Source organism: Periplaneta americana, chromosome 2 (assembly GCF_040183065.1).
Source record: "Periplaneta americana isolate PAMFEO1 chromosome 2, P.americana_PAMFEO1_priV1, whole genome shotgun sequence".
Taxonomy (NCBI): Eukaryota; Metazoa; Arthropoda; class Insecta; order Blattodea; family Blattidae; genus Periplaneta; species Periplaneta americana.
The window spans coordinates 161,691,214-161,707,893 of record NC_091118.1 but is presented as its reverse complement, the minus strand read 5'-3'; positions in this window follow the sequence as shown (position 1 = coordinate 161,707,893).

The following is a 16,680-nucleotide window of genomic DNA, read 5'->3' as shown; positions in this document are numbered from 1 at the left end:
TCTACATGATACTGCCACATTTCAAATTTATCCATAAATGCTCTTATCTAGTCGATCATATGTCGTGCACTTCTGTAACTCGCACGCACAACGTGCTAACGATATTTGATATCAGTCTCACCTTGTTGATATCCAATTTTTACCTTTAGCTATTCTGAAGCATATCTAGACAATATTTCTTTACTAAAACCTTCACTGTGTTTATTATTTGTAACATAAAATGTCGTGCGTAAGAAAGTGTAATAGAACATAATACAAGTTTTACCTCCCTTCTTAATAAAAATAATCTTTCTCTTTCGACTAATCACTGAAGGGAAATGATATGAGTATCATATCAGTATGATATTGTTTTTCACTTAAAACAAGCCGCCACTTACTGCAGAAGCAAGTCTTGCAAGAACGGCATACATGCACTACAGCTAATACAGAGTCCGTTCTACCTGCACTGAGGTTGTGTTCACACTTTGAGAGCACGAGTTACCCACCCATGATCATGACAGTGAGTGTGTTTTCTTCTGATTGTTCAGTTGGTCGTGTTTTCAGTAGGCGCTTTACTGTAACTTTGCTTCCAAGATAGCCAGATATTAACAGACGTTCACAGCATACAGCTACAAAACCATTCTCTAAAAACCATATGTGAAACTCCTCAAACAGCATGTTGGGTGCGTCTACCGAGTCATATGTAAAGAGTGATTGTGGATTTGACCAACATGATGCAGTGGAAACGAACAGAAATAAAATAAGGCTAAATATTAATTAATATATAATAAAATATGATTAAATGTAAAATACAAATAAGTACAAATATAAAATATAGGCCTACAATAAGATAACAGTAGTAATTAATTAAACGATATTAAGAAAATAAATATGGAAAACAAGGAAAGTGTAACGGCCGATATGCACAGAACTTTCCTAAAACTGTATTTAACTGTATCACATACAAATTCAATATCAACTAACGGCTCGTAATAAAGAGAAAAATGTGAAACCTAATCCCTATATGCCTGTACAGTATTACAATCCTTGTGGTACGAATTAGGTAAACGAGAGGAGTATTCTTATCAATTTCTCATATAAATGTCCATACATTAACGCTAGACGAATCTTAATCTGGAACATTCTATGACCAACTCAGTACTCGCTCCCGGATATCTGTCTCCCTTGGTATCGAGCTTGCGAGAATCTGTCTCCCTTGCTAGCACACTTCTGAGTGAGTGTGACTGACAATTTAGCTATCCATGGAGAATATTTTCCCCTTTCCTCGTTTACCCGTACATCTGTGCTGCTAAGATGTAAGGATATTGCAGGAACGCCGGTTGATGAACATGGGTCGACCTCGCTGACTGAGCCGGCGTGCACGGCTCATAATCCAACAGACTATTACTTACTTATTGGCTTTTAAGGAACCCGGAGGTTCATTGCCGCCCTCACATAAGCCCGCCATTGGTCCCTATCCTGAGCAAGATTAATCCAGTCTCTATCATCATATCTCACCTCCCTCAAATACATTTTAATATTATCTTCCCATCTACGTCTCGGCCTCCCCAAAGGTCTTTTTCCCTCCGGCCTCCCAACTAACACTCTATATGCATTTCTGGATTCGCCCATACGTGCTACATGACCTGCCCATCTCAAACGTCTAGATTTAATGTTCCTAATTATGTCAGGTGAAGAATACAATGCGTGCAGTTCTGTGTTGTGTAACTTTCTCCATTCTCCTGTAACTTCATTCCTCTTAGCCCCAAATATTTTCCTAAGCACCTTATTCTCAAACACCCTTAACCTATGTTCCTCTCTCAGAGTGAGAGTCCAAGTTTCACAACCATAAGAACAACCGGTAATATAACTGTTTTATAAATTCTAACTTTCACATTTTTTGACAGCAGACTGGATGATAAAAGTTTCTCAACCGAATAATAACAGACATTTCCCATATTTATTCTGTGTTTAATTTCTTCCCGAGTATCATTTATATTTGTTACTGTTGCTCCCAGATATTTGAATTTTTCCACCTCTTCAAAAGATAAATTTCCAATTTTTATATTTCCATTTCGTACAATATTCTCGTCACGAGACATAACCATATACTTTGTATTTTCGGGATTTACTTCCTAACCTATCTCTTTACTTGCTTCAAGTAAAATTTCCGTGTTTTCTCTAATCGTTTGTGGATTTTCTCCTAACATATTCACGTCATCCGCATAGAAAAGCAGCTGATGTAACCCGTTGAATTCCAAACCCTCTCTGTTATCTTGGACTTTCCTAATGGCATACTCTAGAGCAAAGTTAAAAAGTAAAGGTGATAGTGCATCTCCTTGCTTCAGCCCATAGTGAATTGGAAACGCATCTGACAGAAACTGACCTATACGAACTCTGCTGTACGTTTCACTGAGACACGTTTGAATTAATCGAACTAGTTTCTTGGGAATACCAAATTCAATAAGAATATCATATAAAACTTCTCTCTTAACAGAGTTATATGCCTTTTTGAAATCTATGAATAACTGATGCACTGTACCCTTATACTCCCATTTTTTCTCCATTATCTGTCGAATACAAAATATCTGGTCAATAGTTGATCTATTACGCCTAAAACCACACTGATGAGCCCCGATAATTTCATCTACATATGGAGTTAACCTTCTCAAAATAATATTGGACAAAATTTTGTACGACGTCAACAAAAGTGATATTCCTCGAAAGTTACTACAGTTAGTCTTGTCCCCCTTCTTAAAGATAGGTACGATTATGGACTCCTTCCATTGATCTGGTACAATTTCCTTTTCCCAAATAGCAAGTACAAGCTTATAAATTTCGTTAGATAATGCGCTTCCAACAGACTATTAGAGAGAAAAATGTTCTGTTCTGGTGGTCTACGATGAAGTTATGGAAATGAATAGTGATGCAAAAAATCCGTTCTTGTGCAATATGCCAGAGCCAGAATGTTTAAGATTGTGTACAAAATGAAGGAAATATTAGCTATTAAAGTTACTTCTTACTTTTGAAAAACCCTATATTGTATTGCAAAGAAATGAGTTTAGAGACTTTCAGAGAAGTAGACCTATACGTTTCGAACATATATGGTACCCTTGATCCCATATATCAGATTGGCCAGTCCCATGTTGTGAAATGGCACCATATAGCCTAAAAGAGAACGACTAGGCCTACTAGGCTCTCCACTGTCGAAAATGAATTTTTTGGTAACGACCGGTAGATGAAAGTACTGCTGCAAGCAATTACTGCACACAGTTCAGTCAGTATTGTAATGTGACTTCTTTTGCAGTCGCTAGATGGCAGCATAGTGAATTTGATAAAAGTTGTTGCCTTAAAAGTACATAAGGCTAATCGATCTGCTATGTGATCCGGCAAGACCGTTTTCAGTACTCAGACATTAATGCAGGTATCGGAAATGGCGCCGGTGGCGATCCAAGCGTGATTACCACGTGATTTTGTTATGTTTTTCGTGTGAATTACGTCGTGAAATGTCCCATTCGTGTTGTTTACAGCATTGCAATTCTAATTGTGTATCTGTGTCTGATATTTCAATATTTAAGTTTTCGAAAAATAAAACTTTATAAGACTAATAGTTAAGGTGAATACATCGTGACAGTTTCATGGTTAAGAAAACTACATAAAACATTTCAAACCTAGATTAGTTATTAGGGAAGATATTTTTCCTATCGTAAATAGTGATGCTTTTCGTGTTCCTCGGGAAATTTCTTGTCTTACCCAGAAAATCAGATAGTCCGTAGAGCTCTGTCTTGTAATAATTTAGATATTCAGTATTCTCGAAAAATAAGTTTATCCCGGACCTGTAAGGAACAGAGAAAATAATTAAAAAAACACAAGAATGTTATCCTTATAATATATTGAAGTTTTTTCTTATGCATTAGCAGTGCCCTTAACCTGCCATTACTAGCTCCATCTCTGCTAGCATGGCTCACAGATGTCACTAGTGCCGAGAAGCGTAGACTTCTTGGTTCGTCAGAGATTATCCAGAATGTACCACAGGCTGTAGATCTATTTGACACTTGCAGTGGATGATGATGATGATGATGAACAGGGAGCGAAACTTGTTGCCCGATGGGAGAGAGACGAGTGGTTTCAGGTTAATTATATTCTAGCTAGAGTCCCTCTACTGTGTAGAAAGAAGACTGCGTGGGTCGTGCTCCATTGAAGTACTTTGCCTCAGTTGTTCGCTATTTACTTGCTTTGTATTGCTATCTACGAGTAACTTTTTTAATTTGTTATTTTACGACGCTTTATCATCTGCGGCGAGTAACTTACATCATCAGCTAGAGACAACAGAATTCCATATTAATTTCGAAAAAAAATATCGCGATAAAAATATTATATTTTACATTTTATCGCTATATGATTAGTTGTAAGTTCTTTTTTCTTCAAACAGCATTTGCTTCAGACATGCTACTGTGATATAGAAAATGCAGAAAATGAATTATAGAGTATCATAAAAATTACCAAAGAATACAATCGAATGAACTCAGGTGATCAATATCTAGGGCGATAACGTGAAGAGACTCCAGCAGTGGCCGACACCTTCATACAGCACAGCCGAAAACATTTCGATCCCGTGTCATGCCTAAGACACATTTATTCAAAACTAAATCCATTTTGATCCTTCAGTGTAACCTAGAGGATTGGAAGATATGTTTTCTTACACCGTTTGGTATTTGATATTTTGGTTTTTCAGCTGTGAATATTATAAATAATTTGAAGAAAAAGCTCTATAATTTTCATACACTGTCCGATGATATACAGAATGGAAGTAAAATGATTCTGTAGATTGAAAGGGACTATAAGATACAATTAAATGAATAGAAAACCTATATTACGTTTTGTGATTAAATCCAGGATTAATTGGGTAATCCCACGCGAACATTTTTCAGCCAATGAACGAGCTCATTGACACTAGAGTGACCAACGAGAATCGAATTACACTGATACTTAAAAGCATGGTACTCAAAATTAAAGTGCTAATTTTTTCTCTTACATTCATTTGTTTCATTTGTATCGTGCCTGTTTCGATGTATCGGCAATCAAACAATTATTACGTGAGACTCGCAGTCTCAACATCAACAATAATTATTTACAATAATTGCACAATTAATTACTAAGCTATAAGTAAACATGTTTACAATGAAATAAAACATGTTGAAAATTATAGATAAGCAATGATAAAGGAGTTTAAAATAAAGTGTTGTTATAACCTCAAATGTTTAGTAGTTTTTATTTCAAGGAGTTTTTATTCTTATCATCTTTGCTTCGATTCGACTGTTTTTCTGGATCTTATTATAACCTCGAATGTTTAGTTGTTCAGAATTACTATTGTTCGCATTGGAATTATCTTGCCGAATACAATTAGTGATAATAATATCTTCAGGTAATTTAATTTCGCTTTTAAACTCATGTTTGCTGTCATTAGATAATTATTTCTCGACCTCCGGTCTCGAAATAATTATCATGAGAGCAAACATTCGTTAAGCTCAATTAAATTACCGGAAAACTATCAGCACTGATTGTATGTATTATAAAAGAAAATTAAGTTGGAAGTTTGAACAGTCTGGCATCATCGCCGCTAACATACTCGCATTTTTTCTCGTAAGGGTACGTACACGTTGGAGCGACGATAAACGATAAAAGAAGCAGCGATGCTATATCATAGAGAATTGAAGCATGCATTGTCATTGAGGTGTGCATATTGGAGTAACGATAAAAGCGAAGATACACGATAAAAGCGACGAAAAAGAAAAGTTCTATTTTCTTCGCTCTTGTCGTTCATATGATCTCTGATTAAGATAATATTAATCTGTATAATTACCAGTGGTTATCAATGTATCCGAATATTAATCGATTTAATATTATTTAGGCATATTAAATTAATTATTGTACATATTGGCAAATTGATCAGTTGTGTATTTATTCGTCATATGTTATGTGATCACAAGAACCAATCACAACACAACGAATTTATACTATCTTTGGGATGAGAAACGGGTTTAATTTTGTACGTATTTAAGCTATATTAACCTTGAACTTAGCAGCTGATATTTCCTACATATCTTCTTTCATTAAGTGGATGCATAGAATATCTTCTACTGATAAATCAAAATGTTCGCTTCCCGCGTACTCGTTGCTCCGATATGAACACTTGATTCTTTGATAATACCAAAGCGTCGCTAGATCGTTTCTTTTATCGTTTATCGTTGCTCCAACGTGTACGTACCCTAATACAGATATAGAAGGTCAACGAGTTCAGATCTTTTCCCTAAGACTACCACCCACCTCTCTGACTACAACGTTGCAATCTGTTCGCATCGTTCAGTGGCCTGAAATTAGTGTTAAATTAAATTTGCACGAAAACTGTCCACGCTATTGAAATACAGTAGAGCGTCTCGTTTAGGCACAGTGAAAACGTAATCAAAGCGCAGGTAACGTGTGAGGGGAGGACGAGCCGTGCGATAAACACGAGAGATGTACAAGGATTTAGTTACATTTATGGCGGAGCATTAATTGAAATTATATTTTTCCAAAAACACACAAAACAAAAGAACAAAAATTGCATAACGTTATCATCAGGCTTCGAGACTTCGGACTCAATAGAGTAGTTCAGTGGGAAATCAGCATAACGGCGTACTGAGTATAGTGGTAAAGCGTACAGTGGGTAGAGGTACTGTAGAATGAATGCCAACAAATAGCCTACGCAAAGAAAAACGCTCTGGATTTGAAGACTCTGACGAATAATTTGGTTTTCATACAAACCTATTTTCAAATTGTGTCTGAAACTATTACACGGTTAGAAAAGTCAGAGCAAGAGATGCCGGAAGCCCTCAAATTAATAGAGGAAATGACACAGAGAATTAATGAGACACCAGGTACACCGGTTACTGAACGTGTAAAACAGAAGTGGAAATCAATTTTATGTAAAAATAACGGATATGGAACATTGTGTAATGTAAACAGCTAATTGGTGGACATAGAGTCACCCGAGAATAAAGGACTGTATCGTAGAGACTGCAATGATGATAGGTTTTTTCGTTTTGCTCCTATCACGTCATACGACGTAAAGCGCAGCTTTTCACAGTACAAACTGTGTTTGGCAGATAACCGAAAAAGATTTACGTTTGAGGCACTGAAAATGTATCTTGTAATACATTGCAATTCGGTACAGTAACTGCACTTCCTAAAGACGACCAATAGGATAAATTAAGAAATTAAAATTGCTACATGTTCATTTCCTCCATAACACTGTGTATAATTAAACACAAATGCTTATAAAAGACAGGAGAATAAATGCTTTTCACATTCTTTTGACATTGTCATTGTGTAATGTATATTTACTTTCAGAATGTACATATGTGTGTGTGTTTCCCCATACTACCGTACTCTACTCTAAATAGCAACGTTGTTACTTAAACATATCTCTACCTTTCGCTACCTGCAGCGAGTCAAAAACCTATAGTACATGCATAGTAAACTTATTGTATCGGGTCCCAAGTCTCGAAGCCTGGTTATCATATACACATTTTAACAAACAGGCAATTGTAACGTTGAAATAATTCAATTCAACAAATCAAATTTTGCTACTTACATGATGTTGCTTTCAAGCAGCATTTTTTACGGTCATGAATTTCATTCTCTGTAGGACTAACATAATATCACCGTCTTCTGTGACCGAATTAACAAAACTACAGTACTGTAATTATGTTTAGAAAATAGTGTTGTCATTTCAGACCAATATACTGTACGTTTATAGTAACATTTGAATTAGACGTACATTATACGGTTTAAGATTCTTTCGACTTGTGGCTAGCCATTTATAAACTGTGTTTTCCAGAGGAAATATTAATAATGTATTTAATTTCTTTTGTAGAAGTGTACATGTGTTAATCATGGTATGGGTGACATTGTTTCGTGATATTTTGACATATGGTCTTACTTTACTCGTATTATAATTATTATGTCTCACTTGTCTCTGTTGTAATAGTGGCTGGAAACCAGACTGCTTGAATAGACCACATCGTTGCAATTCGGTAGGCAGTTGCACCCAAGTTCAATCTGACGGTGGTTACCATATCCTTGGTATAGAGGGTCTGGAAATCAAAAGCAAAGTTTTGTATTTTTTTCCGTATAATAACAATAGACCTAAACTCAGAGTAATTGACGTACTTCGTAAAAAGTGAATTAATACAAACTGAATGTCTGTGACAAAACAAACTTTTCTGAGGAACTGTGTAAATGGAGAGCCAGACGAAACACAATATTCTTTCTATACTAGATATTAATTTCATTGAATCACTGTAAGTGCCTATGCTAGAAGCTTGCATAGTAACAGAGCCAACTGAGTCAAAGGCTGTGCTGAAGTCAAGAAGTGTCAAAATGGTCAATTTTTGTTTGTCGGAGGCTTCCCGTATTTCTTCCGTAACTTTAAGTAATGCTGTAGTTGTGCTATGTCCAGTTCTGAAGCCTGTCTGATAGGCCTACTCATCAAGTAAATTGTGTTCGTTCAAGAAGTCCGTCAATTGTTTGTGAGCAATGCGTTCCAGTGCTTTTGACAGGGTGGGCAGGATGCTTATAGGCCGATAATCGTTTGGATTTGAAGGATTATTATTTTTAGGAAGGGGACGTACACTTAGCGGCAAAAAGAATGGACCGACTCTTGGTCGCTAGAAATGCTAAGTTCTATTGCACGGTTCACTCGTGTAAACGTAACCCACTGTAAGGCATTGCTGTGGTGTCTCTTCATTGAAAGTCGCCCGTCTATAATGCATTAAGCCTTACGAGCAGTGTGTGGCCCAGTGGTAAGAAGTCTGACATCCGTACCAGAGGTTGTGAGCTCGCCTCCCGGTACGGTAAAATTATTGTTTTTTTTTTTATTTTAACTTTTACTTAATTTATTAGTTGAAATGTGACATGGCATTTGTTAACAAACTTCGTTATGTCTGCCTTGTAAAAATATTATTGCCCATCACCTGTGGGCTATTAATAGGTGAGACCTGGCCTGTATAAACAAAAATACTTTTTTCACATCCTAAAAAACCGGACGCATATCAAACACAAATAAATAATTAAATTAACAAGAACAAACAATTTTTAATATATTAACAAAACAAGGCCTGTGGTGGGGACTAGTATTTCGTCCACAAACCACCTGCGTCAACAACTGCCCTCATTCTGCGCGGCATGGAGTCCACAAGATTATGGAACAGGTCTAAATTCTTGGCCATCTCCTCCCACGCATCTAGAACTCTGTCTCACAATTCCCCAGGTGTCTGAACGGGTGGTTGTTCTGCCCAATCAGAGCGTAGGGTCCTTTTGACTGCAGCCCACAAATTTTGAATCGGATTCATATCAGGTGAATTTGGAGGCCAGTCGACTGAGTCGACATCACGCCTCTTCGTAAGCCATCTTTGAATCCGGTTGGCGGTGTGTATCGGATGATTATCCTGCTGGAAGAAAAGTGTTCCTTCTGGATATCGTTTTCGGGCGGAAGGGATCATTACATTTGCCAAAATGTGTTCTTAGACTTCTGCCGTAAACCGCCCGTGGATGCGTTCCAGAAGTCCTGCCCCATCGTATGACATCCACCCCCAACACTCGACCCTCACGCAAACCGACTTGTTAATAATTCGTCTCACGAAGCGTTCATCGTATCAGTGGCCATTCATACAATAAACTAGGGCAGTACTATCGTTGCTATTGGAGACAATTACCTCGTCGGAGAAAATGACATTTCTCCAATCGAAGTCCTGTCGGAGAGTAGCATACGCAGAATAAACTAGGCGAACCAGGGCAATGAGTTATTGTTGCTGTGCCATCTTCAAGCGTAATGACGAGACAGAACGTTGTATTAACAGATAGCAGTATTGCTTGAAAGAGAGAGGGAGGTTTATTATTTATTAGAGTTTGGGCATATTCTAAGAGATATCGCCACATAATTATAGCTTTGCGAGACACATATGGTGGCAAATTTGTAATTAAAAAATAAGATTGGGGGAGATTTGAACTTTGAGCTACTACTACAACGTGTTCAGTAGTCCAATGCCGTAACGACTTACGCTACTGTGACCGTTAATAACTGTTTGGCATAATACGTGGTTTTCCTATTCATATTCGCTCCGGTTGATTTTGTATTTATCAATTTTATTATTATTTCACTCTTCAAGGGCCCTGATGTATCTAGAATCAACCCGCCATTCGATTTTATTACATATTTTAGACTCTTAAACAAAATACAGCAAATTTAAATGGTTTAATTATACCTAGTGAACTACGGCTTTGACGAGACGAGCATGCGCAGTGTTATGTCTCTGGAACTTAGAAATTGTCGGCCGGCCCATTCTTTTTGCCGCTAAGTGTACATAAGCTTTCTTCCATAGGTCTGATATGTAGAGGTCATAAGCGAGGCATTAAATACGGGTGTCACAGTTGGCAATATTATATATATATATATATATATATATATATATATATATATATATATATATGATTTTACACAAGTAGAACAATGCTGATGCAGTCAACTCCTTCAGTTTTTGTACTTATCCGTTTTATAGCTTTCTTTACGTCTAAGTCTGTTACGTATGTGAAGAAAAATTTCTCGTTTGTTTGACATGTCGCTTGCAATAGTTCGTTCATTGTCTGTTCTTCCTCCTTGGGGTCAATTGGTTGTGAGTGTATAGTGGTAAAATGGTATTAAGAGCGTATAGTGCAGACTTGCAGAACTGTAGCTCCTCAGAGCGACTGCCTTTCTACCCCACCCACCTTTTCTACCAGTGCGGTCATAGCATTCTAGTTACATTCGGCTGCATCAACATTCATTCTCGTGTCGGCAGGTATACAATACGCTATCAAGAATTACAAATGAACAGATAATAACATCCTTAGGAACATACCTTTAGAAAGTAAGAGAAAAATGAATGGGGGGGGGATAAATAAGTTAAAAGCATTAAAATTAATTTTAAAACGTATGTATGCATATAATGTAAGAAAGTCTACCTATGTATATATCGTTCTATTACTAGTAAAACCGATTAACTCCACTTTTTGTGTAAAATAAGTTAAGTACAGTCCCCGACTTGTCTTTCCATGTTCTGTATTCTACTAAAATGGAAAAAGTCCGAAATGTTGCATGCAGACAACAAACCAATCACTTTATTTGAAGAATTTATTATGATTTTTCGTGCATTAATAAAGTTTTAATTCCTGTTTTTACAAAACTTGCATTACTGGTCTTAACTGGTTTCACTAGTAATAGGACGATAAATAAATTGTACGTTGATAAGTGAGTGATAGCTATATGAACCGATGTCAATGCTGTCATTCAACATTGTAATAAATAAATAAATACCAGTAAATACACAATCCGCGTACTGCAGTTTAAAAGAACTGGAACATGGCAAAATCTAAATCCGTGAAGAAATACTGCTTCCAAAGAAAATTGAATATGATTATTTTGTTGTTCAAGACGAAAGAATTGCTTGTTTACTGTGTCCCATCCAATTTATTTCTACTCATTTCAATACTAAACTACATTTTAACAAAGCCCATATTAAGAATTATGGAATGCACAAACTTTCGGGTAAGTTCATTATTACGAACTGTATATTATTTATTTATATACTGTAAAATTAAGGACGTCACTCGTGTTCATTTTGAGTTGAAATTAATAGTGACTTTCAAGGTTCATTACTTAAATGCTATAAATTTATGTTTCCGTAGGTGATTATAGGAGGAAAATTTTCGAAAATCTAAAGCAGGCTAGGTGCAAAGAAATCTCAAAGAAACTATCGACAGGAAATCTAGCATAATTATAACCTTGAAACGAGATAACGCATTATAAATACAATGAATTTATTACATTCCTTTTTGAAAATTACAGTGCCGCCACTGATGGACCTTGCACAGGCAAAGAATGTAAACAACTCTACGCGGAAGTCGATCATCCCCAATAGAAGTGGAGTGAGGCTGTATACTTAAACGCTCTAGATGACAGTTGAAGTCAACGCCAATCGTTAACATTCACTTTAGTTTTCGACATAACACAGTATGTTCCAGCATTTTTTAGAAGCCATGGCTTCAAAAGTTAATTTGGTAGTTTGCTTATAGTTTTAAAGCATGTCGGAACATTAAGATACAGCATGTATACTCGTATCTCCAACAGTAACATGTTAAATGCTACATTCGAACAAATCTTGCCCCTCTAATTTTTGTGGGCATTTTATAACTGCAGAATAAAAGAAGAAAGATATTTTCTATTAGGTGTCAATATTTACCTTGAATTCCTTCTACGCATTTGATCTTTGACTTATCACACATTGTTGTTTCATAATCAACTGAAATGAAAGAATAGAAGTAGAATATTATACAAATTCAAAATACAAGTTTTGTATAGTAATAATTTCGAGTTAAAATATGAAATAAAGTGATGAAATTATTCATTTTAGAACGAAAAGAAATTCCGGTAATTATTTCAAAATACCTTGTGCCTACAAAGTTCGTCTGGGGTTTTAAAAGAGAAGAGTTTATGAACGGCGTTAGATGCACGCGTTTTACTGTGTACTGGGCTAAACTCTAAGGGTGCTATTCATAGACATTTCGCTAGCCCGCGCTACGAGTGTGCTAATCTAGCCCCGACTGTCGAGTGGTTACTTGTACGGGATTCATATCATATATCATATCATATCATATCATATCATATCATATCATATCATATCATATCATATCATATCATATATCATATCATATCATATCATATCATATCATATCATATCGCTAACACTGGTTTATGAATACTAGAAACGTTAGTTCGCTGATCATCCACCGGCAGCCCGCGCTAAGAATGTCTATGAACACGGCCCTGTAAGTTCTCTTATTAATCACCAGATGGAATAGCTTGCATAGCTAAAATATTACCTTGGCTATAGAGTAGTAAGTAAAGACGGAAATTTAGAATGGACAGATCTGAAAAATGTATAATTTTGAAATCAGCAAACGAAGCATTAGGTACAAAGAAAAAATAAGAAATAGAAGAGGCCTCTCTAAATAGAACGAAGAAATTAAAAATTCAGTACATAAAAAAAAAAAAAACATCCGAAGTGTCTCCAAACAAGACCTAACGAAGACATGATAAATTATAAGCAAAAATGTTCAATAGCGAAAAGAAAAGTTGAAAACTAAATAGAGAAGGTTGGAATAATTTTTTTGGCGACATTGAATTTAATTTACACTATAGAGAATTCCACGTTAAGAAAAAAAAAAAACATTGAGCATATAGAACTATTCCATCAAATGGCCAGTTGCCATAAAAAATTCCTACCTACTACACAGCTTCTACAATGTACACTGACGTTCAAAGGTATCCGCCCCACGATTTTATGATCGTGTAACCGAACTTTTCAACCACGGTATGAGTCAGAACCAAAGATATGAAAAATTGGCAAACTTTGAAAGAGTTCCGCTAGTTCTCAATAGGTGGCACCATTATTGGGATCCGTTAAAAAGCGCCAGGGAAAATGGTTATGTAGATTAAGCATAAAAGACAATATCAGCGGTTTCCAGTCAAACTCAGAGTTGTTTTACAATCAGTAGAGTGGGATGAAAAATTGAATTATATAACACGGGTATATTTATCTACGATTGGCAACAGTGACTATTATATTCGCCATCTATTCATAGAAGTAATAACTAAAGAATCCACACTTACACCAACAAATGATCGATCACTATCGATTAGTAGGATCAGATATCTGAACGTCAATGTAGCCTACTAGGCAAGGCCCATAAAACCAATGCTTTTTTCTTAAAATGGAATGTTATATACATGGAGCACAGAACATGACGCATGAGGTAATTAAACAAATACAACCGACGGAGAGACAGCTCATATGAATAACATTATACATCAAGAATGGTTAAAGTATTATAAAAAATTATTGACACATGAAAGTGAAGATTATACAGATGAAGTTGTAGAAGATATTGTAGATTATATAGAAATGAAGTAACCTGAAGAAATTTAAACTTAAAATTGAATTTTTATATAGACACTCTTTTTTATGTTTATCAGTGCAACATTTCGTATTAATGATAATAATTCAACGTAGGCCTATTTAATGTATAGTACCTTTCGTTCACTTAAATTTACTGTGAAGAAAGAGCAGATAGTTCATATGTTACTGCCCTTGCTACTGAATTGACAACAGAAATCACAACTCTGTATCTTTAATCTGCCCCTTTCAGTTCTACAGTGTGCTTTACTTTATCGCGCGGAGTAGTCTAACAGCTACAGCCTGCATGATGACGCAATTTACCGTACCGGCTTAAAGTAAGGTCAAGAAATTTATCAAGTCAGCCTCGAGCCCAGCGCGTGTTCATCTCTACTTACGATAGTACTGGCAGTCCTTTCCCATGTCTCTTCCATCACTTGACAGGTTACTAACGTATAGAAATATATTGTGACAGCCCCGTCGAGACTCGATCACGCGTCCCACAGAGGTCAGGGGGCGCGTGGAAGGATCGGGCGACGCGGTAAATGAAGTTGCGCACGCATCTACTTCCTAGGGCATGTGCTGTGACGAAGGGAGAGGGGAGAAATCCAGAGAAGTCTAGATAGGCGCCATCTTCTCGGCATCTGTAGATTGATCGCGAAATCGTAATTTCTCGAAACTATGGTTTAGTAATAAATACAGGACGCGAGGAGAAGAGAGTTGTCAGTTTTTGGTCAGCAATCAGTGTGTAGCAGTGAAGCCAGCTTCGAGACCGGAGTTCGACTTGAGTGTTTGTCCGCGACTGTGCGAGGGTCCAGGCGGGAGCAACGCAGTTGGAAGACTTGAGTTCGAGTGCAGTGGACTGTCCCCGGAAGGCCTGAGTTCGAGTACAGTGGACTGTCTCTAGAATGCTTGGGTTCGATATACTGTGAATTTGAGTGAATGAGCTAGAGGAACTAGCCAAGGCAACGAACTGTGAACTGAGAACTGACAGTTCTGTTTTGTAAATAGTGCTTTTTAAACATTAGTTAAGATTAGCAGTACATTGTTGTTCTCAATAATCCAAGTGAATTGTCATTGTCGTCTGTGGAGTGCAATAACGAATACTGTGTTGCTGTGTGGAGTGGAAATCCCATTGTTGACGGGAGTGTTTAAACTCAATTATAGAAAGTGATTATTGTTGTGAGAATAAAATTATATTGTTGTTTTGAAATAAAAGTTACAATATTTAATTTGCTACAGACGATCAATACTCTTCCAGTGTTTGAAATTGTTTTTCTTTCTGAATTTTAATAACAGTACCGTTAAAATTTCTGTATTAGGGGAGAAAATCGATATAAAAATGCAATTTAGAATGAAGATAAGGTATTGCACCTGACTCGCACCAAACACTGCATTCGAGCTTGATATTTAAACTCGGTCATATTCATCCTCGGAGGGGGCTATGTTTAGTTTACGTACCTGGACTGGACTCGGCCTGTCCCTTACTCTGTGCTCGCATGACTCTAATTATTTTATTACAAGGTTTTGTAACCTGCAAGAAATACACAATTTTGACTCTAATATGGAGTACCGTGCCTGAGATTTTTTACTAGACATATTGAACAATATGCATTACCTCAGATTGAGCACCTAACAACACATAATTCTAGTCCACACCTATGGAGTAACGGTTAGCGCGTCTAGCCGCGAAACCAGATGGGCCACCCGGGCCGGGTTCGAATCCCGGTCGGGACAAGTTACCTGGTTGAGGTTTTTTCCGGGGTTTTTCCTCAACACAATATGAGCTGGGTAACTTTCGGTGTTGGACCCCGGACTCATTTCACCGGCATTAACTTCATGTCATTCAGATGCTAAATAACCTAAGCTGTTGATAAAGCGTCGTAAAATAACCTACTAAAATAAAAATAAATATAATTCTACAACAAATGGCACTCCCTCTAACTGGAGTCTGTCAGTACAGGCGTATCTGGACGAGAGAATTCTTGGTAGATGGTACGGAAGAGACGCTCCATTTCCTTAGCCTCCTTACTATCCGGACTTGAGACCAGACTTCATGTTTATATAAGTCAAGACCATTGTTTACTATTTACCAACTAGGCGAACTGATATTTTGATCTGAAGACCTGTATCTCGCATATGAAATCATTCAGGCATCATAGATCAAATTAAAAACTTGGAAATGTCCAAATTTCACGAGAAGATACCTGCGAGGGGGTATGCCCCTTGCGGGGTAAGAGGAGAGGGTCAACTTGTAACTCTGCTCCTCTGAAGGAGCAAATGGATGGGGATGGTGTCATTGGCTGGCTGGGACAAACAAGGTTTAGTCATTGGCCGGCTGGTTCCATGTTGGGGAGTTGGTTCCGTAGAGAGTGTAGTTTCTTTTTCCAGAGGTCCGTAGAAGATGAACTCCTTTTTCTATTAAGAGTCTGCGGGGGGGGGGGGGTTGAGGAGACGGAAAATAGCGTGAGATTCTTCGGAAGGAATTTCTAGAAACACCCTCCACGTCGATAGAAAGCATGTCTTACGACCATTTACAGCGACCAACAAGGATTATTCAGACTTTCCTACGCTTGAAGTCAATATTGCCAATTTAGCTTAGCTAGATTTATTTCTGACAATTTTTAGCGACAAAGTTGGATAACACACAAGCATAGACACTTGCGTAAAT